The sequence below is a fragment of the Oncorhynchus kisutch genome, linkage group LG6, assembly GCF_002021735.2.
Source record: "Oncorhynchus kisutch isolate 150728-3 linkage group LG6, Okis_V2, whole genome shotgun sequence".
Classification (NCBI taxonomy): Eukaryota; Metazoa; Chordata; class Actinopteri; order Salmoniformes; family Salmonidae; genus Oncorhynchus; species Oncorhynchus kisutch.
In genome coordinates, this window is record NC_034179.2 from 61,144,793 (window position 1) to 61,165,250 (window position 20,458).

At 41.8% G+C, this 20,458-nt stretch overlaps 1 long non-coding RNA gene across 5 annotated transcripts; it reads right to left on the reverse strand.

The window, feature by feature from the left end:
* Positions 1-9,209: 9,209 nt before the first annotated feature.
* LOC109893128 (uncharacterized) lies at positions 9,210-18,649 on the reverse strand. 5 transcript variants are annotated; one of them, XR_002255731.2, is made up of 9 exons: positions 17,347-17,786; positions 12,819-12,952; positions 12,638-12,695; positions 11,514-12,468; positions 11,134-11,278; positions 10,770-11,041; positions 10,535-10,656; positions 9,993-10,179; positions 9,210-9,765 (listed from the first exon to the last, which is right to left on the reverse strand). It is a non-coding gene; the product is annotated as an uncharacterized LOC109893128 (long non-coding RNA). The 5 variants fall into 5 exon arrangements; XR_004210361.1 differs by lacking the exon at positions 9,993-10,179 and having other exon boundaries at positions 11,514-11,700; positions 12,189-12,468; positions 17,347-17,773; XR_004210360.1 differs by lacking the exons at positions 9,993-10,179; positions 17,347-17,786 and adding an exon at positions 18,598-18,649.
* Positions 18,650-20,458: the final 1,809 nt, after the last annotated feature.

Sequence of the window (20,458 nt, forward strand, 5' to 3'; positions counted from 1 at the left end):
CGGCAATACACCAATAGGTGTAGTCTTTAAAGAAGAAGAAAAAGAAGAGAGCGGACATGCGCAGATGTTACGTTTGGTAGAAGCGGTAATGATGCTTGAACCTCACGGCGGTGGAAATAAGAATGAATGGACGTTGGTCCAGAAGAATGGAAAAGTAGCAAAATTGTTGGGAAAAAAAAGGGAAATAATGTGTAGTTCTGATAATACACCATTGTATCTTGTAGGAGTCATTTTTTTGTGGGAAAAAAATGATATACCCATCACGAGATGGATTGATAGATAAGTGGGTGGTGGGGCTAGTGTTATCATGTTATCATCATCATATACAGCTATCTTTTTATGGAATGGTCTGCCCATCTATGTGAGAGACACAGACTCTGTCTCGACCTTTAAGTCTTTATTGAAGAGTCATCTCTTCAGTTGGTCCTATGACTGAGTGTAGTCTGGCCCAGGGGTGTGAAGGTGAACGGAAAGGCACTGGAGCAACGAACCGCCCTTGTTGTCTCTGCCTGGCCGGTTCCCCACTCTCCACCGGGATTCTCTGCCTCTAACCCTATTACGGGGTCTGAGTCACTGGCTTACTGGTGCTCTTCCATCCCGCCCCTAGGAGGGGTGCGTCACTTGAGTGGGTTGAGTCACTGACGTGATCTTCTTGTCCAGGTTCGTGCCGTGGGGGGGATCTTTGTGGGTTATACTCAGCCTTGTCTCAGGGTAGTAAGTTGGTGATTTGTAGATATCCCTCTAGTGGTGTGGGGGCTGTGCTTTGGCAAAGTGGGTGGGGTTATATCCTGCTTGGTTGGCCCTGTCGTCAGACGGGGCCACAGTGTCTCCTGACCCTTCCGGTCTCAGCCTCCAGTATTTATGCTGCAATAGTTTGTGTCGGGGCGCTAGGGTCAGTCTTATGTCTGGAGTATTTCTCCTGTCTTATCCGGTGTCCTGTGTGAATTTAAGTATGCTCCATCTAATTCTGTCTCTCTCCCTCTCCCTCCCGGAGGACCTGAGCCCTGGGACCATGCCTCAGGACTACCTGGCCTGATGACTTGCTGTCCCCAGTCCACTTGGTCATGCTGCTGCTCCAGTTTCAACTGTTCTGCCTGCGTCTATGGAACCCTGACCTGTTCACCGGACGTGCTGCCATGTCCCGCACCTGCTGTCTCTAACTCTGATTGATCGGCTATGAAAAGCCAACTGACCTTTACTCCTGAGGTGCTGACCTATTGCACCCTCTACATCCACTTATTATTATTTGACTCTGTTGGTCATCTATGAGCGTTTGAACATCTTGGCCACGTACTGCTATAATCTCAACCCCGGAACAGCCAGAAGAGGACTGGCCACCCCTTAGAGCCTGGTTCTTCTAGGTTTCTTCCTAGGTTCCTGCCTTTCTAGGGAGTTTTTCCTAGCCATCGTGCTTCATTGCTTGCTGTTTGGGGTTTTAGGCTGTGTTTCTGTATAGCACTTTGTGACATCGGCTGATGTAAAAAGGGCTTATAAATACATTTGATTGATTGATTGATCATATGCGCCTGCAGCGAGTTAGCTAATCAGACAGGTAGCTGGGGATTGGCTATCATTTCCTTTAAAAGCGCTGTGTTTTGTGTTGTTCGGTGCTGGGAGTTGATCGGAGAATGTCTCTCCATGGGGATCGAGCCCCAATGCAAGTGTCCATGTCGTGCGCCTCCCGAGTGGCGCAGCGGTCTAAGGCACTGCATCGCTACAGATTTGGGTTCAATCTCAGGCTGTGTCACAACTGGCCGTGACCGGGAGTCCCATAGCGGGCCAGGCACCTGGCGGACCGGGCACCTGCAGGCTGAATTTGGTCGTCAGTTGAACAGTGTTTCCTCCGGCACATTCGTGTAGCTGGCTTCTGGGTTAAGAAGGCGGGTGTTAAGAGGCTGTGACTCGACCTGCGCCTCTCCCGAGCCCGTTGGGGAGTTGCAGCGATGAGATGAGATCATATTTGGATCACAATTGGATATCATGAAATAGGGGAGAAAAAGGAGGTAAAGAATGGGTGTTTGCACTGGAACCTATCTCCACCCTGTATATGTTGTCTTGTCTGTCTTTCCCCCTCCCTATTTTGTCCTTTAGAGAGGTTGGCAGAGTAGAGCAGGGCCAGGGGAGGGTTCCATATCGTGTGCAGCACCAGAGTGAGATTGTAGTGCCTTTCAGCATATTGTTTTCAGTGCCTTCCCTTAGAATAACTATCTTGTTGCGGTGCCACATCAGAATAATTCCGTGTTCAGTGGAGTGAGATTTGTAGTGCCTTTCACCATATTGTTGCAGTGCCATATCAGAATAATGCAGTGTTTCACTTTTACATGCCCGATATTTACCTGAGGGAGTAAGGGGGAGGGTCTATTGTGTCGACACAGTCCTGGAAATCGTACAGTCTGCTGTGGGAGGTGGGGTACAATCCATATTAACCTATGAATTGAAAATAAAACTTACCTGTCCTGTCTTCTGTTTTGGGGTTGTGTGCCTGAGAACATTAAATCCTGTGTTGGATGGAGTTATAAGGGGTTCACACTAAACTGTGACATGCCGACTTGTGGAACCCGTTCAAAACATCCACAATTATGGACAAAGCATTGGGTAAAGTAGAATCAGTGAAGATCACGAGAAGTAGTCTTGTTCTGGTTTCTGCCGATCAGAAAAAATGTATGTTGGATATCAATTGAGCTGATGGATATTATGTATCATGCTTTGCGCTATGGCGCAGGGCACCTCTCAATGGAGAAATGTCTGGAGTCTCGGATAATGCTGACATTACTCTATTTAATGAACATTCCAGGAGTGGTTGATGCGCGAAGGATGAATCGTAAGGTTAATAGCAGGAAGGAGAAGCGTTGTCTGTTCTAGTGTTTTTTTGTTATGTGGAGTCTTGCCCTACTCTAGTGCAGCTGTGATATGTGTACTATTCTGTCAGAGCTTTTGTAAACCAACTTTACAATGTTCTTGCTGTAAAATATTTGGACATGTAAGAAGTGTCTGCAGACGAGAGAAGCTGAAACGTGGAAAAGATCACTATGAAGGAGATTTCACATTTTTAGTAGAAGAGAATAGCCATGGAGCAAAATATTGTAACTGTGTTGGAGAGCACGAAGTGCAATCCTTGGAGAGCCCTTTAAGGGTGAGAGGTTGCCAAAATCAAGGCAGGAGAGTCTCTCCTATGTGGAGGCTGTCAAAAGGGTAGAAAGATTGAGTGTCTCTGAAGGTCCGGTGGTAGTGAAAACCCGTAGGTCTACACTGCAGCCTGATTATCACCAGCTCCCTATGCAACTGGGTCCTGGACTTCCTGGCGTGTTGTCCCCAGTTGGTGAAGGTAGGCAATATTAAAGGTAGGTGAAGGTAGGCCTCACAAGGGTGCATCCTCAGTCCCCTCCTGGAATTACCGTACACCCACAACTGCGTGGCCAAGTTCGCTATAGACATGACAGCAGTAGGCCTAATTACCAACAACGATGAGATGGCCTACAGAGAGGAGGAATGCACTCTGATGGCGTGGTGCCAGGTAAACGGCATGACAGTGACACAACCTCAGGAGGCTGAAGAAATTTGGTCTGTCCCCGAGGGCCCTCGGTGTTCTACAGGAGCACCATCGAAAGCATACTGTTGGGCTGCATCACAGCCTGGTATGGCAACTCCACCACCACTGACGGCAAGGTTTTACAGAGGGCAGTATGCTCAACCAAATGCATCATTAGGTGCACACTGCCTGTCCTCCTGGACACCTACAACACCAGGTGTCCTAGAAAATAAATAAGGTGTTTGCCATACTCCTAACTACCGGTACCCAAAACTATCACAAGGGTATTGTGATTACAAGGGTAATCACAACAGCAATACCATTACCCTAAACAAATCTTGGTTCAGTCACCAGTTTAAGTTGAGAGTAGGGGTATCCATGGTATTTTCCAAGTCTAAAAAAAGAGAACCTTACATAATGTTGCCAAACAAAGACTCAACAAACTTACCTGAGACTCCCTGTCCCTGCCTATCTGTCCCCAGCTCTGCTGTCTGTGTGCCATCTGTTGTCTGATGATCTGCCAAATGACATCATTATGCAACATTTCCATTAGCATTTCACTTCTTCTTATTAACATTTTATAAACTAGTCTTTGCGATATTAGGCTACTACTATGGTTCTTACTTTGCGTTTTGGTGTACTGAAAAATGCTCTGATGACCGTCTTCTTCTTCAATTTTTCTACCTGGCTGGCGACACACACACACATACAGTATGCAGGTTATTTACAGTAGGATATGGGTTTCTATCATCTAGTAACATTCCATAATGGGCTTCGATCTGCAAGCTAGTCAGCTAGCAAATGTGAAACGGATTGCAGTGACAAGGGTTGACAGCTGTATATGAGTTCACCATTTACACAACGTAAGCTGCAACCTTTTAATTTTAATAAAGTTTATGTTTTCAATTTATATTGTCTGGCTTCCCACAATAGCTGAATTTGTAGAGCTAGCGAGCACCAATTCCGTTTCTGAGGTGTTTGTTATAATCTTTGCTATCGTCAGTTTCCTCCAAGATCGGCGCACAGGTGCTTCAAAGTCCCCCTTTTGCAACGTGACCATTAAAGATATTTAAGACAATGGTAGAAGAGAGTGTAGTTCTGTTCAGTATGGAATTCAGTTTATCATAGGGACTTAAAAGCAATACAGCTGCATGCTGATCTTGGAATAAACTGACGATAGCAAAGATTCCATCTTTGACGACGTCACATAAATGAAATAGCAAGCTAGCTAGTATCTAACTAATGTTTACTCGCTAGCTCTGCAAATTCAGCTATTGTGTGTGAACCCTGCCAACCTAAAACGTAATCGCTATGGTGCAATTGACTGGATTAACCTCATGTTAGCTACGTGCTTCAAGTGCCTTTCAGACGGTAGACACGAACACCCTGCCAGTTAAGAAATGCAACATTGCATTGCTAGCTTCTCTCATTGATTTGAATTGACACTATGGAACGCCGTTTGGGTCTTAAGGCACGTGGTCAAAACGCGATCTTTTTAATGCTGCGTGTGTAAAGTAAACAGGCGCAGGCGTTAAATTAACGCCCACACACGTCAAATAAGCGCGTCCAAATGTGCTTGCAGGCTTTTCAACATGTGCAAAATAAACGTCTGCAAGCGGACCTGCACACGTCAAGTTAACGCCAACAGCTGCTAAATATGCACCTGCACACGCTAACTTAACGAGTTCCTTTAATATGCTAATTTTACTAGCCAATTTCCCTAGCTCCTCATTTCACAGTTTGAAGGAACTTGCTTTTCCACTGCAAGCAGAGTTTGAACCTTTACAAGGTAACGGTTTTGTCTTTGAAATTTGTTGTTACTGAATCGTAAAGTTTATCAGCTAGTTTACATTGGAAGGATCTGTATCTCATCACTGGCAATACAATTCAGCTAACATTAATCTATCACCAGGATCAGCAGTGCTTAGCATAAGCTAAGTCATATTTTGCTAGCTAATTTAGCTAACCGTAGCTTCGAACGGTCATACTACTATTAGCAGTGAATGGCACCGTCATGTGTTTTATTAAAAGCCCTGCTGAAAAAAACATGTAAACTATAACAGCCACGGAAACACATTGGACTGTGTTAATACTATCAAGGTAAATTAATTTACATACTAGCAAGATTGTTGCTTGCATGCAGGGCCAGGCATACATAGACTAGACAACGGACAATCCTGGTAGTTCTCGATTTTTGGACTATTGTCTTTATTTTGCTTGTTTTTGAGTTACGTTTTTAGCCCAACGCCTTGTATTTAAGCAAAACAACTTAAGGTAGGCAACATCAGCCTGACTGGCTTTCATTTAAATGCTAGCGTTAGTTGCGCTAGCTTGCGATTGCATGAAGACACAAATTTGGCTAGTGACAACCTTAAACCTTTTTTAACATCGGACGTTACATGTCAGCTTTCGAACAAAGTAGACTTTATTGTGCACGTTCCCTTTTCACATATATTCCATCAAAGCTTATTAGGGTAAAATAACTTCAGGCATATACCCAGTACTGCTTTATTTCCACAGTTGTCTCTTGCAGAAGGGAACCATGAAGAGGAGATTGGAGTGGGCAAGGGGGAGGCTGATAAAGCACCAGAGAAGACCTGATTCATCAAGTATCAATTCATTTTGGTGATTCTCACCTGGTTGGCATGCATGCACAAGACAAGGTATACAACATTAAGCCCAATCAAATATACAATGTTATTAAAACATGTATCCCAATTTACAGTCAAGCAACGTTTGTCAGTTGTTAATGTTATGAACAACAATCAATGGTTCTTGGAGTCAATGAATCAATTGAAAGTGACTACAATTACACATTTTACAACTGTGCCAGTAAAGATGAAAGTAATCTGCTCTTATGGTTCTGTTTACATTTTTTCCAATCTGACACTTAATGTTTGACGTCAGGCAAAATGTCTTCAGCCAATAGGAAGGAGAGCCGCTTCTTACCGTCTCCACTGCAGCCCAGTCGATAACGATAAAAAAAACTGGAACAATAGATTGTGCTACACTATGTACAACTCCAGTTTGCCTATTGTCCCAACAAATGACAATGGTGACAGGACAAGTCTCAGCATAAGCAAAACAAAGTAGATGGTGATACTTGACCATTCTCCCATCTACTGTACATGAAGATGATCAGCAGCTTCAAGTTCCTGGGCACCCTGATCTCCTTTTCTGCCCTCAGTTACTTCACTCAAAGTGTCACGATCGTCGTAATAACATTCGGACCAAAACGCAGCGTGATATGGGTTCCACATGTTTATTGAATGAAACGCACAAAAAACAAGAACGAATGAAATGCGAAGTAAATGAAGTGCTCACAGGCAACTACACATAAACAAGATCCCACAAAACACTGATTTTCTGGATTTTTTTTTCATTTCATCTGTCATAGTTGAAGTGTACCTATGATAAATTACAGGCCTCTCATCTTTTTAAGTGAGAGAACTTGCACAATTGGTGGCTGACTAAATACTTTTGCCCCACTGTATATACACTGCTCAAAAAAGTAAAGGGAACACTAAAATAACACATCCTAGATCTGAATGAATGAAATATTCTTATTAAATACTTTTTCCTTTACATAGTTGAATGTGCTGACAACAAACACACAAATTATCAATGGAAATCAAATTTATCAACCCATGGAGGTCTGGATTTGGAGTCACACTCAAAATTAAAGTGGAAAACCATACTATAGGCTGATCCAACTTTGTAATGTCCTTAAAACCAATGTGTATGACCTCCCTACAATGCTTGGGCATGCTCCTGATGAGGTGGCGGATGGTCTCCTGAGGGATCTCCTCCCAGACCTGGACTAAAGCATCCGCCAACTCCTGGACAGTCTGTGGTGCAACGTGGCGTTGGTGGATGGAGCGAGACATGATGTCCCAGATGTGCTAAATTGGATTAAGGCCTGGGGAACGGGCGGGCCAGTCCATAGCATCAATGCCTTCCTCTTGCAGGAACTGCTGACACACTCCAGCCACATGAGGTCTAGCATTGTCTTGCATTAGGAGGAACCCAGGGCCAACCGCACCAGCATATGGTCTCACAAGGGGTCTGAGGATCTCATCTCGGTACCTAATGGCAGTCAGGCTACCTCTGGCGAGCACATGGAGGGCTGTGCGGCCCCCCAAAGAAATGCCACCCCACACCATGACTGACCCACCGCCAAACCGGTCATGCTGGAGGATGTTGCAGGCAGCAGAACGTTCTCCACGGCGTCTCCAGACTCTGTCACGTGCTCAGTGTGAACCTGCTTTCATCTGAAGGGCGCCAGTGGCGAATTTGCCAATCTTGGTGTTCTCTGGCAAATGCCAAACGTCCTGCACGGTGTTGGGCTGTAAAGCACAACCCCCACCTGTGGACGTTGGGCCCTCATACCACCCTCACGGTGTCTGTTTCTGACCGTTTGAGCAGACACATGCACATTTGTGGCCTGCTGGAGGTCATTTTGCAGGGCTCTGGCAGTGCTCCTCCTTGCACAAAGGCGGAGGTAGCGGTCCTGCTGCTGGGTTGTTGCCCTCCTACGGCCTTCTCCACGTCTCCTGATATACTGGCCTGTCTCCTGGTAGCGCCTCCATTCTCTGGACACTACGCTGACAGACACAGCAAACCTTGCCACAGCTCACATTGATGTGCCATCCTGGATGAGCTGCACTACCTGAACCACTTGTGTGGGTTGTAGACTCCGTCTCATGCTACCACTAGAGTGAAAGCACCGCCAGCATTCAAAAGTGACCAAAACATCAGCCAGGAAGCATAGGAACTGAGAAGTGGTCTGTGGTACCACCTGCAGAACCACTCCTTTATTGGGGGTGTCTTGCTAATTGCCTATAATTTCCACCTGTTGTCCATTTGCACAACAGCATGTGAAATTTGTCCATCAGTGTTGCTTCCTATGATCCCCAATCAGAGACAACGATAAACAGCTGCCTCTGATTGGGAAACCAATCACACCCACCCTAGTCACACCGACCTAACCAAAATAGAGAATAAAAAGGCTCTATGGCCAGGGCGTGAAAGTCCCACTTGTGCTTCTCCACTACCCTCAAACTTGCTGCACCACGACCTGTGTACTAACTAGTGTCTAATTGCCATAACATGCAAATGAAATGTCCATATTTACTGAAAGATTTGTAACATTGCACATATTGTAACAGTCCCTTGACATACATGACTTAACTACTTTGAATAATTCTCAGTTTACCCACTAATAAAGCTGCATTATGTATTACTGTGTCCAATTGATTATGGTTGATTGTTTTGAAAACCTTCACTACACAACTTTTTTTTTTGTGCTGATGGGACAATCCTGTCGGAAACATTCATAATATCAATTATTTTGGGACACATCAATTAACATTGGCTGCAGTATTCCCGAATTTACTAGGTGGTCAAGCAATAAACGTTTTGGATAATTCCCCTTAAATCAAATCAAAATGTATGTCACATGCGCCAAATACAACAGGTGTCGAGACCTTAGTGAAATGCTTACTTACAAGCCCTTAACCAGCAATGCAGTGTCAAGAAAAGTAAATAATTAAAGAGCATCAGTAAAATAATAGCGAGCCTATATACAGGGGATACCGGTACAGAGAATGTGCAGGGGCACTGGTTAGTCAAGTTAATATATACATGTAGGTAGATGTCACGATAGTGTGTAGAGACGAACCAAGTTCCACGTCTTTATTTCTAAGTGAAACTTAAGCAAAACATTAAAGAAACGTGACTAAGTGATGCACAAAATAATATCCCACAAACACAGGTGGGAAAAACTACTTAAATATGATCCCCAATTAGAGACAACGATTACCAGCTGCCTCTAATTGGGAATCATACAAATCACCACCATGGAAAATAAACTTGAACACCACAGAAATAAATGAACTAGATCACCCCCAGTCACACCCTGACTTACTTCACCATAGAGAAACAATGTCTCTTTATGGTCAGGGCGCAACAGTAGAGATATTGTAGTGACTATGCATAGATAGAGTATCAGCAAATAGTCTGGGTAGCCATTTGATTAGATGTTCAGTAGTCTTATGGCTTGGGGGTAGAATCTGTTTAGAAGCCTCTTGGACCTAGACTTGGTGCTCCGGTACAGCTTGCCGTGCGGTTGCAGAGAACTGTAGCTGTGGCTCCACTGGCAATCCCAGCCTAGGAATGCTGAAGCCCCCGAAGTGAAAATGAAAATCTTCTCCATGGTTAAAGGGTATGTGTTCCCCCTGAAAAAAAGGAAAGTGGGGGACATTAAAGTCCATAAGTAACACTTATTGGAGAACACAATACTCTTAAGTGAAAGTAGTTTCAGATTTAATTTATTACATTCTTAGGGGGCCCATGGAAGTATAAGGCTGGAGGAATAATGCTGTCCCACAGTTGTGAGAGTGATTAGGTGATGTTTTACTGATGTGGGCCGTGTTACTTCAATGATCATGGTTTTGCATCTAACCTTCCACCTCCAGAAGTCAGTCCCTCCAGAAACATATGACTCTTCTCTCTTTATTGCTCTTTGATTGGTACCAGGTGGGGAGCGCTCTGCTTTGAAAAGAGGTTTCTCAGCGTAGATGAAAACCTCTGAAGAGGCTTGTGTCTATTCATGTAAGGCATGAGACATACACTCCAGACCCTCTTTTAATCTATAAAGTAAAAATACGTCTGAATTTGCCCTGAAGAATTTAACTAAACTTGAGATCCCTTAGATATGGAAACACTACTCAAGAGCATCCCGTATCCTGCTTTCTAAGTAGAACTTTGTGGCTGACTCCACCAGAGCATCCCTCTCCAATGTACGAATGTATCACACTGGACCCAACATGACCACTTCCTGTGCCTCGTCAAAAGTTTGTGCTAACTGGATCTTAGTTCAATAATGAGTGTTTTGGGACAAATTAGCAAAACAATAAACTGATTATCACTGCCCTTAAAGATTGACTGCCAATTTACGTGCAAATTAACAGTAACATAACATCCATCACAGTATAAAGTACTTACCTTCTCCAACTTCTCTCTGAAGTCATATTCCGCAATTTCTTTCAGTTCTGGCACAGGAGGTTGTAGGTCACACACTTGTCTGTATAGCCTCTGAAAAAATGTGGCTCTACACCCCCATGTTGCTGTCACACAGAAGACAAACAGTAAATAAGGGACACATTACATACAAAAATCAAATGTTTTACTCAAGTCATATATTGCCATAAACAAATGTGTCTTTGTTGGTGTAACTCACCTTGAGAGTTGCAAGAAAGGCCTTTTTTGTCAATCAGGTCCCTCAAATATTGCAGAGGAATGGATGGCACTCATTAGCAGCCAGATAATTTTTCTTGAGGAACCACCCTCATCAGCTACCCCTTTTCCGTCAGCATCCCTAAACCATGTCTATTTTTGCCTCCGGATTAAAGTGGGCTCTCTTAAAGCCTCTCATTGCACAATCATAAACGTTGTCCCTCATCATGTTAATTTGGTTGGCATCTCATTAACTTCAGTGTTTGGCGGTCAACACTAAAAGAGACATTCAGAATAACAAAGCTCAGATACTTCCCACAATTCATCTGTAATAACAAGACATTTGATTATTTACAGGGATGACTTACTCATTGTCATCACCAACATCAACAGAAGAGTGTGGTGGACGATAAGCCTCAGGGAATGGTGGAGGGGAGGCCACAGGAAGTGGTATAGGTGGAGGGGGGCCATAAGAAGCGGTGTCACAGGAATAGGTGCTGCCACAAGTATAGCCTCATTTGTAGAAAGTCAGTAAAAGGTCATTTAAAGGCTTATACATTTCAAAAACATGGAGAAAGCAATAAAGCTGTCAAACATAATTGTGATTGCGTTCTGAAAATGATTTACAGAAAAAAAATGTAGCTGCATGCATCCCTCACTATAGAATGTAATCAATGTGTAGGTCAAGACAACATTTTAAGGATGCATGTAGCTCTATTTTTTAAATAATATTTTCAATATGTATTACATTCAACAAGCAGACAGTGTTGTTTTCTCCTCCATGGTCCGTCCGAACTCTGGAGGGAACGCCATATCTGGAGACAGCATTCATGAAGCAATCCATTACAGTACTGCTGCGATTGTTGCTGGAAGCACAAAGAAACACAACAAGGCAGCTGTACCCATCAATGCCACCATGTATAACTATCCTCCACCTAAATCAGAAAACACAGCACTGGTTGATACAAAAGCTGAACACATGAAATATACAAACATCACCATCCTCCTTTACCACTTAGATGCTGCATCAGGTTCCTGCAGTATATAACAAAGCAGCAGACCTGATATTAAATTAACATCCAAAATGTGGAACAATGTTAATGAATCAAGTTAATGAGTGAGGAGGACAGACTCTCCTGTTGTTCACACTTAGGCACAAATACTTTGTTCCAACAGTTTTTTTTGCCTCAGTATGTCCTCAATATAGGCATGTTTGTTAATTTCATGATGCAGATATTCTATTGATCACAGAAGTGGCAGAAACACAAAATAATTATTATCCACATGATTGATATATTGGGCCATTGCTTGCTAAACTGAACTAGTTGTTGATGAACAAGTTGATGAACAATTTGAGATGTTACAATGTACAACTTCTCACCAGTGATATAGATAATTGTGTCGATCACAAAGATACATCTACCTTATCAGTTTGAGGTTTCCATCAAGGTGCCATAACGAGTTTTGTCCAGCAACACGTTATGACCTTCTATGTAGCCTCTGCGACATGGCTCTGAGGGCAGCTGCCCTCGGGTTAACACGAATCATGCTGTCCCTCACATTGGATTCCCAATGCCCCTAATTGTGCTCGAACAGCTTCCGGTCCAAGTTTGTCATTCACAGCCACCAAGTCCTTAATCTTTTCATCCAGAGCCAAGTCTGACATGTCAGAATATAACGGTGCATTTGACATATTGAAGTGTCTGGGGAAAAAAAGTGTAAATGGACAGGGATGAGGTAATGTACATCATCATAGTCATTTTAAAGTCCTGCCTTGATTGTAGTCATTCTAAAACTGTTTGATTGGTAAGAAACTGGAAACCATGCATCTAAAGTCTGTAGTTTATAGCATTACGCCCAAGAACAACTGACCTTAGACAATGTTTGAGTGTTGATCAGGACACATGTAGAATATTTGCCATGAGACGCACTGAAAGCAATATTGGATTTTTAACCAAGACATACATTGAAATGTTGACCAAGAACAAATACAATGGGCAGCAGGAGAAGGAAGAGTGAAAAACTCAACCAAACCCACTACAATGCTGCTTACCTTGTTGTGCATGCCAGCCAGATGAACGAATCTCCTGAATGAACTGAGGTACTTGATCAATTAGATCATCTGCTGAAGCAACATTTAGCAGCCTCCCCCTAGCCCAGTCAAGGCACCTCTGCATGGTTTCCATTCTGCAAGACGACAGTTTTGTGAAAATAGAGACGATAGGACTGCGATTCCTGTTAAAACAGTGCCATAGTACTAACGTTAACGTTCCTGGTTCTGAAGTTGTTCATTTCTGCATCATAGGCTTAGATGAAATATTAACATTTCAAAGGGTATTCAAAAATCATATCTGTGCTGTTGGAAAGCTGGTATGTTGTAGATATTAGCAAAGTTTTTACAGGGTTGTCTTAGGTCAAATGTGCTTTATGGGAGTTTTGTAAATGTTTTCATGCTAATCGCGAGCTAGCGCGGCTAAGGCTAGTTGGCATTGCAATTATAGTTATCCAGCCTAAAAATATCTGAAAATACAAAAATGCCTAAAAATACAAAAACATGTTTCACGTCAGTACTCCTCGACAAATCACCTTTATGTAGCTAGCAGGGCTGTAAAAATGTTACAAGACTGCACCGTTCACTGCAGCGAAGGCCGGTGTGTGCGGATCAACTTTATGATTAATAATAGTATTTAAAAATAATCAACCTTGTTAACGTGGACTCAATGACATCAAGTCCAGGATTATCGAGTGCAGTCATTTAGGGTCTGTTTGCAGCGGGTAAGGAAGTTTCTTCTCGCCATCTTCAATTGTTGCATCAAACTGACTGTACACTGATTATTGAAACCTGATTGAAAGGAGGAGCTAGGGAAATTGGCTAGTAAAATGTGCATATTAAGGAACGCGTTAAGTTAACGTGTGTAGGTGTATATTTAGCAGCTGTAGGCGTTGATGTGTGCAGGAACGCTTGCAGACGTTTATTTAGCACATGTTGAACCGCTTGCAAGCACATTTTCAAGTGCTTATTTGACGCGTGTAGGCGTTAATTTAGCGGATGAAGACGTTAATTTAATGCGTGCACGTGTTAATTTAGCGCCTGCACCTGTTTACTTTACACACATAGCATTAAGATCGCGTTTTGACCACGTGCTTTAAGACCCAAACGGCGTTCCATATCAAACAGCAGTAAACATGGGTTGATGTTCAAATCAAATCAGTCACATACACATGGTTAGCAGATGTTAATTTGAGTGTAGCGAAATGCTTGTGCTTATTTTTTTATTTAATCTTTATTTAGCCAGGAAGGGCTCATTGAGATTAAAATACATTTTTCAAGAGCGCCCTGGCCAAGATAGGCAGCACCAAGTCATTACAAAAAAATTAGACAACATGAAAAACTACAAGTAATCCAGTAAAAACCACTGAATTCACAAGAGTATAAAACAGCAAATTAAAAACATTGACAGGTCAGGGAATCAGACTCAAAATCCTTCATCAGTGATTTAAAAACACTAATCGGGACAGGTTCTTCCAGTTTAAAAAGTATTTTGTAAGGTGTTCCAAGACGATGGCGCAGAGTACATAAAAGCCCTTATACCAAATTCAGTTCGGACATTTGGAACAGTTAGCAGGATAAAGTCCAGCGAACGAAGAGAGTACCCACCACAAGCACAAATAAAAAGGTAATAAACCCAAAATGGCTTTGTAAATAAAAGTATACCAGTGACTGAGCCTACGAGTGACTAGAGAAGGCCAGCCAACCCTGGTATACAAAGTGCAGTGGTGCGTAAGGGTTTTGCAGTTTAAAATAAATCTCAAAGTGCCATGGTAAAGAGTGTCAATTGATCTCAAACACTGAGCGGAAGCATTCATATATAAAATATCCCCATAGTCTAGTAAAGGCATAAATGTAGCTGATACTAGCCTCCTTCTGACTTCAAAAGAAAAACAGGCCATATTCCTAAAATAAAATCCCAATTTCAGCTTCAATTTTTTTGTAAGTTGTTGAATATGCAATTTAAAAGAGGCCGTCATCAATTAAAATTCCAAGATATTTATACGAGGTTACAACCTCAATCTCCTTGCCCTGGCAGGTAGTAATAGGGTAAAGGTTCAGAGGTCTATTTCTTGCATTAGAAAACACCAGTTAGTTTAGTTCTCTCAGTATTGAGAATAAGCTTCAATTGACACAAGGTATGTTGAACAGTATAAAAAGCAGTTTGCATGTTCTGGAAAGCTTTTGTAAGAGACGAGGCACAACAGTAAATAACAGTATCATCAGCATAAAAATGAAGTTGTCCATTTTGGACACTGTCTAAATCATTTATATAAATAGTGAATAAGAGAGGACCAAGTACAGAGCCTTGGGGCACACCATTCAAGACAGACAATTTAACAGACACAAGCCCATCAAACTGAGTGCACTGAGTTCTATCAGACAGATAGTTAGCAAACCATGCAACTGCATGCTCCGAAAGACCTACACTCGACAATCTCTGCCTTAGTATAGCATGATCAACTGTATCAAAAGCCTTAGAGAGATCAATAAAAAGTGAGACAGTGCTGTTTTTTGTCAATGGCTTCAGTGATATAATTTAAAACCTTCCTGGCTGCTGTAATTGTGCTATGCTTCTTCCTGAAGCCCAATTGGTACATTGATAAAAGAGTTAGTTTTTATTTACTATTTTATTAAAAAAATATTTGTATTTTTTATTAAGTATTTTCCCCAGGGGTTGGCAGCTTTGAGATTGGCCTATAATTATTTAAAAGAGTTGGATCTCCCCCTTTTAAAAGTGGTAGGACAAATGCTGATTTCCAGATCTTTGGAATTTCATTACATTCCAGGGTTAGATTGAACAGAGATGTAAGTGGTTCAGCTATGAAATCAGATGCCAGATTTAAAAAGCAGGGATCCAAAAGATCAGGACCTGCAGGCTTTCTCTGATCTAAGGATTTCAAGGCTTTATGTACCACCTGCACTGAGAATGGCAAAAAGCTAAATGTTTGACCAGCTCTCACTTGTTCATCCACACAGGGCTGTACAGAGACAGAGAACACTGAATCAAACAGCCTACCAGATGATACAAAGTGCTCATTGACGCAATTCAGCATTTCAGTTGTCATATATAGCAACAGAGTCCTTCAAAACACATGACGGTAATTCATTAACATTACTGTTACCAGAAATAGACTTAATAGCCTTCAAAACTTTATAGGGTCATTCAGGTTCAGTGGTAAGACATACATATTCAGACTTGGCCTTCCGGAGAAGAAAATAACATTTGTTTCGTACCTGCCTAAACATAAGCCAATCAGCATCAGAACGTGATTTCCTTGCTTTAGCCCAGGCTAGATTACGGTTGTGAATAATACAAGACAGCTCAGAAGAAAACCATGGATTATCCCGCTCTTTAACCCTGAACCTGCAGAATGGGGCATGTTTGTTTACTATTTGGGAAAAAACATAATGAAAGAATTTCCAGGCAGTTTCCACATCAGGGATAAGCTCAATCTTCCTCCAGTCAAAATAAAACAAATCATGAAAGAATGCCTGCTCATTAAAACACTTCAAATTTCTCTTACGGATAAAACGTGGATTTGTCTTTGGAACCTTCGTATTTCTAACAGCAACAACACAATGGTCACATAAATCATTACAAAAAACACCAACCGCAGAATATTTATGTGGAACATTTGTCAATATCAAATCAATCAGGGTAGATTTATCTGGGCATTTAAGATTTGGGCGAGTGGGTAAGTTAATCAACTGGGTAAGATTCATAGAATTACAAAACATTTTTAAATCATCAGACACCGGCTTTAACCAACAGCAGTTGAGATCACCAATCAAGATCATTTCACTGTAAAGAAGTTTAGACATAAGGTGCATCAAAGAAGAAAATGCATCACCGAGAGCAGAGGGGGGTCTATAACAGCCAATCACAGTTATAGAGAAACCCTTTGAAACCTCAATATTCAAAGCAAGAAATTCCAACTGTTTACAAATAGTTTCAGACTTTGCCACACTTACATGGAATTTAGATTTTACATATATAGCCACACCCCCACCTTTCTTAACCCGATCAGTGCGATAAACATTGTAACCACTTATACAAATATCCTTATCAAAAACAGACTTGCTGAGCCAGGTTTCAGAAAACACAATTACATCAGCATCAGTTGATTTAGCCCAAATCCTAACCCCATCCATTTTTGACCACAGTACATTTAAATGAAAAATACCAAAACCAGATCTTGATTTCAAATCAGAGGGGGTTTGGAGACATTGCATATCAGGGCCAGGGTTAGGTTGCACATTACCTGATATCAACAAAAGAAGAATAACTATGCACCTCTGTTTAATAACCTTGCACGGCTTCTCTTTTTTAAGAGACCTACTGCAAGCAAATTCTACAAGTGAGTTGCCAGACAATACAAAAGTCATTTAAAAACCATTAGACTTTGGTAAAATTCGTACTATTCACATCATGCCACAAATACATCCGCACTTGGACAAGTGAAAAAGAGCGAGTTCCTGCAGACAAAATGTCCAATGGACGGGAGAGCACATTGTCAAATATACTCACCCAGCGACAATGTTCGTTTTCTCCAGAGTTCAGTAAAGTCAGTGCACAAAGCAATACCACGAAAACTGTTATTTTCTCGGACATTTTTAAAAATAAATTATAGGCCAACGAAGGTAAAAGAGAGAGACAGCGTGTATGTATGAGTCTGAATGTGAGTGTTTGCGCGTGTGAGTAGATTGGGTGTTGATTGTTGAGCTGCCACTGACAGCCAGGCGAAGAGCAAAAAGGAGCAGCTTGGACAAGACACTCCGCAGACGAAGGAGGAACTCAGGCCAGCCAGAGATAGGGTTCCTTTGGTAAACTTCAAGTAATGAAGTGCCGAGTTGAGGAGGACCCGTGATCTTTACACCAGCAAAAATAAAATAGTTTGCACTACACAACAACGAAGTTACGCAACCACAGATAAATAGGTTATTAGTAGGTTCAAATGTACTAGTCACAGACAAACGACTTGACATGCTGCCATCTTGGATTTGAGATGCAATTACGATACAGTTGAAACCAGAATTCATTCGTGAAGAGCACACTTCTCTTCTAGTTCCGACAATGCAGTAATATCTAACAAATTCACAACAACTACCTTATACACACACAAATGTAAGGGATGAATAAGAATATGTTCATAAATATATGGATGAGTGATGGCAGTGCGGCATAGGCCAGATGCAGTAGATGGTATAGAACAGTATATACATATGAGATTAGTAATGTAGGATATGTAAACATTATTAAAGTAGCGTTATTTAAGGTGACTAGTGATACCTTTATTAAGTCAACTTATTAAAGTGGCCAGAGATTTGAGTCCGTATGTTGGCAGCAGCCTCTCTATGTTAGTGATGGCTGTTTAACAGTCTGGTGGCCTTACTTTAGGCCTTACTGTAGCTAGCTAGCAAACGTCACGAGTGACCTGTAATTTAATGCAGCGAAAATGAGGACGTGACGGGTAAACCTCTCTGGGATAAGTGGGACCGTCCCACCTGGCCAAAATCCAGGGGAAATGCAGAGCGCCAAATTCAAATAAATTACTATACAAATCTAACTTTCATTAAATCACACATGCAATATAGCAAATTAAAGCTACACTTGTTGTGAATCCAGCCAACATGTCAGATTTCAAAAAGGCTTTTCGGGCGAAAGCAAACGATGCTATAATCTGAGGATAGCACCTCCGTAAACAAAAGAGAGAAAGCATATTTCAACCCTGCAGACGTGACACAAAACACAGAAATAAAAATATAATTCATGCCTTACCTTTGACATGCCTCTTTTGTTGGCATTCCAATATGTCCCATAAACATCACAAATGGTCCTTTTGTTTGAGTAATTCAGTCAATATATATCCAAAATGTCAATTTATTTGGCGCGTTTGATCCAGAAAAACACCGGTTCCAACTTGAGCAATGTGACTACAAAATATCTCAAAAGTTACCTGTAAACTTTCCCAAAACATTTCAAACTGCTTTTGTAATACAACTTTAGGTATTTTTTGAACGTAAATAATCAATAAAATTGAAGACGGGATGATCTATGTTCAATACAGGAAGAAAACAAACTGAAGCTAGCTTTCTGGTCACGCAGAAAGCTAGCTATCTAACAGTACACTTCAAGTGACCCTCGTTCAAGATGGCTGTACTTCTTCATTACACAAAAGGAATAACCTCAACCAATTTCCAAAGACTGTTGACATCCAATGGAAGCGATAGGAACTGCAAGAAGGCCCCTTAGAAATCTGGATTCCCAATGAAAACCACTGAAACGAGTGACCTAAAAAAAAATCTGAATGGTTTGTCCTCGGGGTTTCGCCTGCTAAATATGTTCGGTTATACTCACAGACATGATTCAAACAGTTTTATAAACTTCAGAGTGTTTTCTATCCAAATCTACTAATAATATGCACATCTTATCTTCTGGGGATGAGTAGCAGGCAGTTGAATTTGGGCATGCATTTAATCCGGACGTGAAAATACGGCCCCCTGTCACCAAGAAGTAAAAAATGTTTTTTCTCGTGTTGAGTGGTAGAAGTAAAGAGCATATCCATTGTTTGAACTACTTACTGGATGTCAGCCACCAACGACAGACCCAAAATCTGATTCCCACACATGCACAGTACCTGCATCATGTGCCACTGCTGAGTGCTGGGGGGTGAGAGGCAGTGGATCAAACCATTGTGAAGGAAAGGGCAAGGGGTCTCAATCTTTTGAAGCAAAAACGCGTGTCTATAATCAGGACAAGTGCTTTCATTGCGTACTATTAATATTATTTAAATGAGTTATGTTTACAGTGATATTTTGGGGGGACAAATCATATTTTTCCCATGATGGGGTGTCCTGTCCCCCTTGGGATTTCCGCCTATGGTCTATGCATGAGTTTATGCCGCGTTCACAACAACTGGGAACTCGGAACTGAGAAATCTCAGACTTCCATCTTCAGTGCATCCAAGAACACTTTGAACTCTGAAAAAAACAACCTCCGACTGAGAAAATTCGTTTTGAATGCTTATCCAACTCGGATTTCTGACTTTCTGAATTCGTTTTTTTTCCGAGTTCACAGTTGTCTTGAAAGCACCATTAGCTAGCCAACTTCACAATGACTTCCTATAATACCGCGTTCAATGCTAGTCGGAACTAGGAATCTCATTTCCAACTTGCTGATTCATTGAACGCTGCACATGTATAACTACAACCAGTTTTATCAAAGATTTTTACAACTAAGATAGACCACAGCCTGTTGTTTCTAACGGGAACAAATGAGTCATAGTGAGCAGAACAAGCAAGGAGGTGCGAGCTAGCGAGATCCTATTGGCGCGTTCTAGTAGGGAACGCCTCTTGGAAGTGAGCGTGTGCAATAACACAATTCGCTTTGGCACTCCTTCTAAACAGCTGTAATTGTTTTGAGTAAAAGTTTACAAAACGTTGTCCAAACTGTTCAGCACGGATTCTAGTTTTGGTGACAGAAAACTGTATTGAGATCAAATGTTTCATTGATCAGAAAATTTGCCGAATCTCGGCCAAAATCCATATAGTTCTATATTCTCCCACTGCCGGCCAATGGGCTTCATATTACTACTATATTTGGTAGTGAGTGGAAACGCCAAGCGGGTGCTTCACATTTA